Here is a 10593-nt window from a genome sequence, read left to right on the forward strand (position 1 = left end):
AGTTTGAAAAAAAGACCATGGTCACAAATTAATGGGTAACTTCCTATCAGGCTACTCCATTATTTTATGTATCCACTTGTCTATTATTTTTGACACAATACAAAAATCTCTCCTTCACAAGAACAACAACAGCAAAAGTAAAATATCCACTTGAATTTCACAAAGAAAGAATCCACAGAGAGAACTGACAGTATTTTGGAAGATCAGAGACGGCATGGAGAATGAAATTATTTGAGCACCGAGATCAAATCACACTTTATCAGTCTGGCCCCTTTATTCAGCATAACCATTAATGATGCCTGTAGAGAGAAGACTTGCGTTAGACTGGTTATCCCAGAAGAAATGAGAGCAACCATGCTTTTGCAATAAATCACGACAAGTGCTGGGCTCAGAGATAGCAAACAGTTGAGATGTGACTTTCTGAAAGAAATGTACATTACTGCAGCAGACAAAAGCATTTTCTCACTGTGCGGGCTGAAGTGCTCGCTGCTAGTAACACAGAGAGTTTTCATCCTGGTGCAAACCGAGTAAATACCCGTTTACAGGCTCCCTCTGGCACTTACCTGGCTGAGGGCTGTCCCTGCTCCCAGGCACATCAAACTCCAAAATGACTCCTGCAAACAAAGATCCCCTCGGCTTCTTAACCTGAAACTCTTCGGACTGTACCAAGATCACATCACCGGGGGGGTGTGTTTCGGGATGACCCTTCCAGTCGTGAGTCACAGGGACACCAGGGAACCTTCCCAGCTGACCCAAAATGCAGAGAGCCCAGTTCACTCCCACCACATCGTTTGTCAGCTGCAACTGGGGCTGTAACTGTGAAGGAGCTTTTAAAGCAGGAGATGAGGCAAAGCTGTTTGGCAAAAGTTGCAGGCATTTTTTTTGTGCGGAAAACTGGGCAGATTAATGCGTACCATGAAAAAAATATATTCCTTATTAGGCTGCACTACTCCTCACTTTAATAAAGCCAGTGTCAGTGCCTCTGCCTCAGTGTGTCCCTTCCGATAACGGCCTGTCCAGAAGAGCCGCACAGGGCTTCTGCGGGACCCACAGCTGGACGGGGCTGTGCAGACAAGGAGATGCAGCAAAACCCCACGGGTGGCTTCATGCCCTTGGCTCTGAGCACCGTGGCGAGCCCGTCACAGCCTCGGGCACGGCTCTCGCACGCGGCTGGTACTTTCTCCTGGCTTAACTGTTCCCAGTCTAGAACTGCCTAATTTTGCTGTTCCTGTTTCAGTTGTGTAGGGGAAAAGAACCTGAAGGAAGAAGAGGACCTGACTGGGAGAGCCATGGAAGAGACTCCAGAAGTCCACAGCCTCAGCCCCAAGGAGGCTGAGATGTTCCTGGGCTCTGCACCATTGCGAACCGGCTCTCTTCATCTCCGATCCATCGCAAACCTGCCCATCCTCGCTCAAGCACTCGTCCTGTCCTGCTCCTCTCCCTGTGCTAGTAAAGGAAGACATACTGCTTCATGGGGGCAACGACATCGTTCAGAACTCAGAAAATAATACATTTCTCTGTGCTGTGGCAAAATAAATAGGACAAAAATAAGTTCTCCTTAAGCAGTGGTTTTGGTGAAACAAACTTCTCTCCATACTCTGCTCAGCCCCAATTTCATTTTGGGTAAATCCTAAGCATCTGAATTAATTTGACATGAAATTTTTCTCCATCGAGGATTGTAACACCTTTATTTTACCATTATGTGGTTTTTATTTGTATTTTTGTAAATGCAGTCCAATTTTTGAATAAGCACCATTTCAGAATATATAACAAAATTTCATTTGTACCAGTAGCTTTAAATATTCTCCCCAATTTGCTTCCTCCATTTAGTCCTCCTTGTTTTAGCATAACCGGTCGAAGTTTAGAAATAGGTCCCAAATTCAGCAAATTTCCTATTTGCCTACAGGAGTTTGGATCTTGGGGGATGAGTTACATCCAGAAAATACTCTGAAGATGAAGTGTTAAGTAGTATCGTAAATTTCTGTACTGCAAGGTTCGCTACAGGACTGTTTGCTCTCCTATAAAGCACTTACCCGACTTCCTTTGGAAGGCACGCTGAAATTTGGGCAGAAAGTCCCTGGAAGCCGCCGCTACAGTTATAACATTTAATGAGTAAAAAAGCCCTACATACTAATGCCATGTGTTTTCAATTCGTGACTAAGTAGACCGGAGTTTAAATCATAATAAAAAGCTGACGTCTGCCTATACATACCACTCACACTGATTCATTTACCCAGCTGAGGGAAGAACATGAAAAATTCCACGCGAGTGCAACAAAATACTGCTTTTTGCGAGCTGATAATAAGCATTCACAGTTTATACAGACATGGTCTTACAGTAGCTGCCTTTGATCCAGCGTGGAACAAAACCATGAGAACGCTTTCATATGAATATTAAATCTGGTGGCGTAATCCAAGAATCGTATGCAATCTGTCTGGGCTGAGGAGGAGCTTTTGCTGGAAGTCTTGTCAGAAACAGGAATTCCTTTAGACAGGCAGCAAGATGAGCCACATAGGTGGCAACCAAGGGCAATCAGACAGCGCTGGTCTCACTGCAGAACCATGGCAGAAAAAACTTGTAATTCAGTAGGGCTATGCCAAAGGCTTCAAAGAGACATGCTCACCAGATACTGCTGTGGTCTGGAAAGAGGCCTTGCTTACTGTGGACAGTTTAACCTTCCAGTACAGCACCTGAAATCCCTGGATGTTCCCAGCAGCCTTTAGCCTCCCTGTTGGAGGTGTCCTGAACATCGTCACCACCACACACTCCTCTAGGCTGGTTTACATCAATGACTGTCGGGTCTCCAGGTGTCCCCGATTTCCCCGTTGCTGTCTTGCACAGCCTGCTAACACCCCCCCAGCAATGACCCACCACACTCTCCCCTGCTCTGGACTCGCTGCTTTCCAAACCCGACTCACACCTGCACCCTCAGCAGGCAAACAAGCGCCCAGAGCTGGCCCTTTCTATAAAGACACATCACAGCAGAAGTAAACAACAGGACTTGCTCCTTCACAAGGCAGTGGCTTCCACACATCTGTACATTCAGCACCGAGCTCTGCCCCTGCGCTCAGAGCACATCCATACCTCCAAAAATACAAGTGGGACCCTTTGCCATGTGCATGCTGCATCCACAGGCGACTCTGACACCCCTCAGTCCTCGAGCACAGCCGCAGGAACCCCTCCTCTTGCCCCTGCAGCACAGCCCAGGCTGCAGCACACGGCCTCATCAGGGCTTTGCCAGCTACGCCTAACGCAGAATCACTCACAGCTGCAGAGAGGACACAGCTCTGTGCTATCACATGGCTGCCAGAGACTACAAGGGGCTGTTTCGACCCAGGCAGTGTCCTCTGGCTCTTGCCTTCCAGTGGGGCTGTCAGCAGAAGGTTTGGTAGCAGGATACACAGAACAGCCATGGGCTTCCCAAGGCAATGGGCAGCACTTCTGAACAGTTATTAAAGTGGTTAAGAGGTGTCCCAAATAAGGATGCTAGTGGGTATCAGCGTTAATTGTGGCTACTAGAATAAACGAAGTTTAACATTCAAACAAGATGCTCTTCCTTTGGGAGCAACTTGACCCTTCATCCCAAGCAGTAAATGTGGCACATTTCCCATTTGCATCTGGTTCAGCTCTGCTGCGGCTGCCATATCTGAGGTCCAAACAAGGCAAACACCAGCAAGAGCACAACAAGCCTGAACAATGCCCAAAGCTGGTGGTAGCAGCAGAATTCGAACAGGCTGTGGTCCAAAGCCACCCCATTTTATTCATTCAGTATCTGTAGCAACCTGCTCTCCAGACCCAAGCATAGTTCCTCTCTTCCCACCCAACCCTGATCCAGCAGAGCCACTCCTATGGAAACTCCTCACAAAGAAGGATGCAATAGCAGGGTCTTCTTCATGCCAAAGGACTTTTTGGTTTCACGGTTCAGTCCAGATTGCTTTGTTCCAATAGATATTCTCATGCCTGTCAGAAGAGCTATTACCAGAAAGTGTCTTAAGTGGCTTTGCCCCACTCATGACTATTTATCACAGAAGCCTGCAACCTGCCCATCATCTTTGCAAACACACTCCACTGTCAGGTTCATGTGTCCCACCAGAACTACACTCCTCTATTATTCACTTAATCTCATGGGGCAATTTGTTAATAACACATGAGGTGGTTTCCAGCAGAGAGTCTACTTAAATCCTATATGTTTACTCTACTCTTTTTTGTGCATCTTGGTTAGTTTTCAGATTCTGCCTCTTGGGCTCTTCTGTGTACAAAACTGCTTAAATTAAAAACTTTCAGAATTGTGCATCTGATTCTGCTCAACAGCAGCATTTTGAATCTGGATCACTCATCCCCTGCACCTTGGGATTTTGATAATAGCTTCCTTCACACTTCCTCCCATCGCATAAATGACAGGAGGGATTGGAGACATGAGAGGGATCAGTCCCAGACTGATGGCTCGCTGGCATGGAACCTTCTGCACAGCCCTGAGTAAAAGGAAGACAACGCCTAAAACTGAGGGCACAGAAGGGGCCAAGCTTTGCCCCTGGCTACAGCTGTCAGAGAAGCTTTTTGCCCACTGAGTGCACAGGGCAGGATTTATCCCCCAACGTACCTCAGCCACAATCATGAGAAAAATTGAGAAATTAAAGGCCCAATTCTGCATCTCAGAGACAACAACGATTTTAATGGAAGTAGGGAAAAACAAGGCACCATTGCCATCTCTCAGGTTCCCTGAGGAGCAAGATTTGACTTTTTTGGAGACATTTTTCAGGCAAGCTCACCATAGGGGAAGGAGACTGGAGAGGAGCAGAGGAACGTGACTCCAGAACAGACACAGCCTGAGGAACAGCCCCATGACTTCCCTGACTGGACACAAACCTGGCCTGCCTGTGACCCCGCCGGAGCCCAGCTCTCCACCAGGTCCCAGCAGCAAACCAGTTGCTGAGCCCTGTGAGAAAAACCAACTCTCCACTTACCCACCGAGCCCCACGGCCGCGTCCCACAAAGCCCAGCCATGAAGAGAGGCACAGCCCGCCGTCCGCCATCGCTTCAGCGGCCAGGGACGGCTCCTAGTCGAGGCGAGGGCGCGGGGCCTGCGCGGGGCCTGCGCTGAGCGCCCTGACCTGAGGCAGGAGCACGGAGGGGTGAGCTGAGGGGCGGGCTGGGCGTCCCACACCTTCCCAGCTGGAAACACCGTGAGGAAACGAAGGACGTGGCTGCCAGCTCCATCGCTTCCCCGCTGCCCCGGGAGAGCTCAGCACCGGGCTCGGAGGAGGAGAACCCCAGACAGCCGCTGCTTCGGCCGGGACCCGGGCAGAGCCACCAGGTCCGAGACCCGCCCGCCGCTTCCCTCAGCGGGGCCCTTTGACCGTCCGCCGCCGCTAGGTGGCGGCCTCGCCCAACGGTGCGCGAGCGGCCGGCGGCACCGGGCGAGGCGGCCCCGCCCCCGGGGCGCCGCCCGCCGCCATCTTGGTGCGGGCAGGGTTGAGGGCGCTGGGGTGTCTTCGGCTGCGGGCACCGGGGTTCGGCTCTTCTGCGTGGTGGTCCCGTGGGTGCTGCGGGCAGTGCCAGTCGCCCGTCGTGTGAATGGAGGGGAGAGTCCCCATCGCGCGGCCCTTGAGTTCACAGAATCACAGAATGAATCACAGAATGGTCGGGGTTGGCAGGGACCTCTGTGGGTCACCCAGCCCAACCCCCTGCCGAAGCAGGGTCACCCAGAGCAGGCTGCACAGCACCGCGTCCAGGCGGGTCTGGAATATCTCCAGAGAAGGAGACTCCACAGCCTCCCTGGGCAGCCTGGGCCAGGGCTCCATCACCCTCAGAGGGAAGAAGTTCTTCCTCCTGTTCAGCTGGAGCTTCCTCTGCTTCAGTTTGTGCCCGTTGCCCCTTGTCCTGTCACTGGGCACCACTGGAAAGAGTCTGGCCCCGTCCTCCTGACCCCCACCCTGCAGATACTTACAAGCATTTATTAGGTCCCCTGAGTTCACCTCAGGCTGGGCTTGGGGTGCGGGCGTGTTGTGTGGGAGCAGGCCGTGCCCAGCAGCGTTCTGAGGGGAAAACGGGCACGGGGACTGGAGAAGGGGCTGGGTCCCCTTCCACAGCCGGCTGGGACCCTGGTCAAGTTGCTCTGCCTTCCGGCGGTCCTGTGGACCCGGCGGGTTTTTCCCCACGAGTGACCGGGCAGATGTTCTCCGCGGGAGTGTGGAGGGCCCGGCAGAGGGGCAGCCGGCCAGATGTTTGGAGGCCCACGGGAAACGCGATGTGCTGCCATGTACCGTTTGCGTGGGCAGGCGTCAATCACGCCGAAAAACACACATGAAGAGAAAGCTCCCTGAGGAGCTTACAGAAGACAGGAGTTCCCTTCTCTTTGAATTGCCATTTGTATTCTGAGTGTTGTGTAAACATTAAATATTTAAAACATTGCCTGTAGCACTCTTGTTTCTCAATGGGATTCGGATAAAGCCGTTCCTGTCGCGGGGTCATGAGAAAACCTCTCCGGCTGAACTCTTTTCCCTTCTCCATCTGAGCAGCGGAGACCCCTAGGAGCGGTGCCCGTCTGAAGCGGGCTTAAATCAAAGCCTTGTTTAACACGAGGAGGAGCTGGAAGGGGATTTGGTCACGTTCGCTCTGTCGCTCGCGGTCTGCGGGATGCAGGAACGTCGCCCGAGCCCCTCCTCAGTGTGTGGTGCGGGAGGGAGAAGGCCCAGAGCAGCACACTTCGCTTTTCCCAGTGACAACACTTGCCCTAGCAATGCTCACCGCAATTCCCGCCTGCTTTGGAGCCCGTGAGGTTTTACCTTGAGCACTTGACCACGTAATATGGATCACATCTCCCAGAAGGAAAGGCTGAGAAAGTTGGGGCTGTTCAGCCTGGAGATGAAAGGCACTGGGGAGTCATTATTGTGGCCTTCCAGTGCTTAAAAGGGGCCTAAAAGAAAGATGGGGACAAAGTTTGTAGCAGGGCCTGCTGCGATAGGACAAGGGGCAATGGTTTTAAACTAAAAAAAGGTAGATTTAGACTGGATATAAGGAAGAAATTTTTTATTATGAGGGTGGTGAAGCACTGGCATTGGATGCCCAGAGAGGTGGTCGATGCCCCATCCCTGGCAACGTTCAAGGTCAGGTTGGACGGGGCTCTGAGCAACCCGGTCTGGTTAAAGATGTCCCTGCCCATTTCAGGGGGGTTGGACTAGATGAACTCTAAAGGTCGCTTCTGACCCAAACCACTCCATGATTCCATGATAATGAATTTTTTTTTAATTTGGTGAAGGCCTGTCTTCTTGCAGTTTCAGATCCCAGCTCTGCTGCTGGTAGTGCTGGTGATTTCAGGTGCTGGTAACTCTTAGCAGCTCTTCTAGTTTCACACGTGAAACTCTTTCCACAGAGTCTGGAGTAGTGATTATCGCTCCTGCTGGCACCTGAAATCCAAAGAAGTTCTAAGCCCACTTTGGGCATCTGCCCTGTGTCTTGGCTGTGGCTCTACGTGACTCCCCATGTCACACGGAAACCTGCGGCCACATCAGGAGCTGAAACTAGCTCTTCAGAGTTGTAGCCTGCTGGTCTCGTTGCTCTTTTCCTAATGCTAATCCCTGACAGTTTAAAAAGTCACAGCTGATCTACTTTTCTGAGCAGCAGCAAAATATCTTGAGTCATTTAAATGTAAAGATTTAAGGATATTAAGGGTGGGCTTGTTTTTCTGTATCTAAATCTCTGTCAAGGGGACGAAAGGTGTTTTTTAGTTTCTAGTTTAATGGAATAAGCCGCGAAGGGGATGCTGAACTTGCCTGTGTGTGTGGGTGGGAGCCTGTCCCACAGTACCTTGTCGTGAGACACAAGCATGAGGAAGTCGTCCTTTAAAAGGAGCTAGGAGGAGGGCACAGGAGGACACGTTTGCCCTTGTTCTCCGGTTCACCAGCACAGAACTGCACCGCCTCCCCTTCCAGTTCCCCTCCCCACCCGAAGGACAACCTGTTCATCTGCAGAGCTGCAGAAGCTCGGCCTCATCTCACGGCATTCGGCTCATCCTCCTGCTGCGTGTGCGCAGTAGCACATGGGTGGGCGACCTCATTTGGGAGTTGATTTCATTATAGATCAAGTGTGTTCCTCCCCTCACGTATCTCCTAGTTATGTCCTTCCCTGATGAGGACTTCTTAATTAAAGCGTGAACAGTTTGTGACACAACAGTGTCTTCCAAAGATTTTCTTTCCTGTGTGCACAAATACGTTGTTCTCCGAAGGCCAGGCTGGTAGGCGGTTCATTTAAAATCAAGTTTTTATTGCTGCATCCTGCTGTAGGTGCTGGTCACCTCTGTAGGCAGTACAGCAAGAACTGTAATTTACAGACCGATTACAGATTTGGCTGTGGATGCATCTTCAGTGGGAATTTTTCTGGTTGTTACACTCAGGCTGCTGTACTCCGCTAACAGAAGCTTCGGTTGGCTTTGCTGCCTTATTTTTCAGCAAAGCTGGGGCCACGTGTGTCAGAGAACGGCATTTTTGTTCCCCTCCTGTCCCCAGAAAGAGCAACTGAGTTCCCCTGTTCCACCAGCAATTGAAAACCCGAGGAGATCTTATTGCTCATGGGAGGAAGGGCTTTCTGGTTGTTCTAATGCCCTCTTCCAAGAGCCTTGATGGTCTCACAATGATCCTGCCCTGTCACATCTCCTGTGTCTGGATTTTCCTAAGTTTTTACAGCAACTGAAGATGCAGCTCAGCCTAGTTCGACTGGGAAGGCAGTGATAAAGTGGTGACACCAGGGTGTTTAGGCCACCGATGTGGTTTTGCAGCTCTCCGGAGGATCTCCGCATGGTTATGAACGCTCATACCTGTTTGGACGTCTCTGCTTCAGAAGGTGGACAGACACTGCCTGATGTGTTATCTAGAGAGCAGCAAGCAGCCAGCCTGGGGTGACAACCTCTGCGAGAAACCTTTTAAATTGCACGATTTTATGACATGCGGTGAAAGGGTGCACCTCGGGAAGCGGTCGAACTCATGATTTGTTGCCCTGGGCTCAAGAAGACCAAGATGCTGAACACAGATGCTGAGCATCATTTCCAGTGATCTAAGACCCTCCTCAGTCCCCTCACACCATTGAAAGCAGTAACCTGCTGTGAAGCCTCGGTGCTGTGAGTGGCAGCCTGCGTCACCGAACTGACGCCTTGCCAAGGACCTTCGGAAATAACCTTTTTCTCCTCAGCTCCGGTTGCCTTCCTGGCTGTCACTCTCTGGCGGTGACTAGAAGAATAAAGGTTTAACCGGCTTGATGGCACTTCCCATGACTATGTGTATGTGGGTGCTGAAAGCACGCTCTGAACACTTGAATTTGAAGATGGTGTCATCGTGGCTGGAGCGCCGTTGTCAGAAGAAACAACTCAGATCTTTTCCAAACAGCTGTTCGTCTGCTAACACTTGTTTGGGTGCACCAACTGTGGGAAGACCTGGACAGAAAATAAATGGGTTTCCAGCACAAGCAAGCAGCAGATTTGGCTTATTTAGCACCCTTTACTGGCTCTCACATTTGCTGCCACCTTGCACCATGCTGGTGGCCTGGCTGGTGGACTCTGTCCTGAGCAAAGCAGGAGAAAATGCTTCTCAGTCCTTGGGAAAAGGTGCTCTTCGCAATGACCAGTCACTCCAGTAAAACCCAGCTGTAGCTGGTGGCCTAGACACTGGAGTTTGGAGAGGAGTGGGGAGGGGACATCACAGCTACCCTGCACTGAGGTGCTTCTCTGGAGGCTGTGTGGGCTCCCATTATCCCACTGGTTTCAGGCTGGGAGAACATCACTGTAACTGTGTTCCTGATCGCTGCTGATACCATCCAAAGGTAAAGATATTTTGCAAGCTCTGTCCTGCTTTTCACCCCCAGGCACATCAGTGGAGTTTGGGGCACTCGGTGCCTTACTGCCCTACAGTAAAACCCCAGAAAAGCAATGTAAACTGAGCCAAAATATTTGCATCCTTTAATGGATGCAGATTAGGGAGAAGCAGAGCCACAGTCATTGTGAAGTGGAATGTTTCTGGGATCTCAGGGCAAACAGATTTATGTAAAGCATTGATGGAAATTTTTTAATCTGGTAGACCTACATGTGAATAAAAAATGCAGATTAACAATGAATGATTATTGTTATTTTCAGTGGCAAAGGTGTGTGTATATGGTAATTGAAGTCCTACTCCATAAAACATGGCTCCTGCTCCCTTCCACACACACAACCAGTTGATAATCTTACGGAGACCCAACACAACGGGTCTGGCTGGTTGATGCACCATGCAGAGCCCAGGTGAGTACTACTCGTGCTAACAAGTTTGCAAACAGAGGGCTGAGTGCCTACAATTTCAAGTCATTGGAGTTCTCGTTTACTTTAGGAGCTGTAAAATTAAACGTTTTTGTGGTGCTTTATGTCAAAAAACCCAAAGAGCTGTAAAATTAAACCTTTTTGTGGGGCTTTATGTTAAAAAACCCAAAGAGCTGTACTATGACTCTTTTTCCAGTGGACGTCTGGAGGGTCACATCTGTTTGCAGGTGTGCAGGGCCTGTGTTATGGGCAAGGTGATACTTACATGGAGAGCTGGACCTTTGAAGTTCAAGCGTATCTGAGAGAGGCTGGGC

At 50.4% G+C, this 10593-nt stretch overlaps 1 protein-coding gene across 3 annotated transcripts in view; it reads right to left on the bottom strand.

Annotated features, from left to right (window-relative positions):
• The window catches only part of CAPN6 (calpain 6), a 68523-nt gene extending 67927 nt beyond the window's left edge, over positions 1-596 (bottom strand). For all 3 annotated transcript variants that reach the window (XR_012765519.1, XM_075435732.1, XM_009945225.2), the window contains exon 1: positions 564-596. The gene's annotated coding sequence lies outside the window, so the exon portion shown is untranslated. The remainder of the gene's footprint in view (positions 1-563) is intronic.
• Positions 597-10593: the final 9997 nt, after the last annotated feature.

Source organism: Opisthocomus hoazin, chromosome 14 (genome assembly GCF_030867145.1).
Source record: "Opisthocomus hoazin isolate bOpiHoa1 chromosome 14, bOpiHoa1.hap1, whole genome shotgun sequence".
Taxonomy (NCBI): Eukaryota; Metazoa; Chordata; class Aves; order Opisthocomiformes; family Opisthocomidae; genus Opisthocomus; species Opisthocomus hoazin.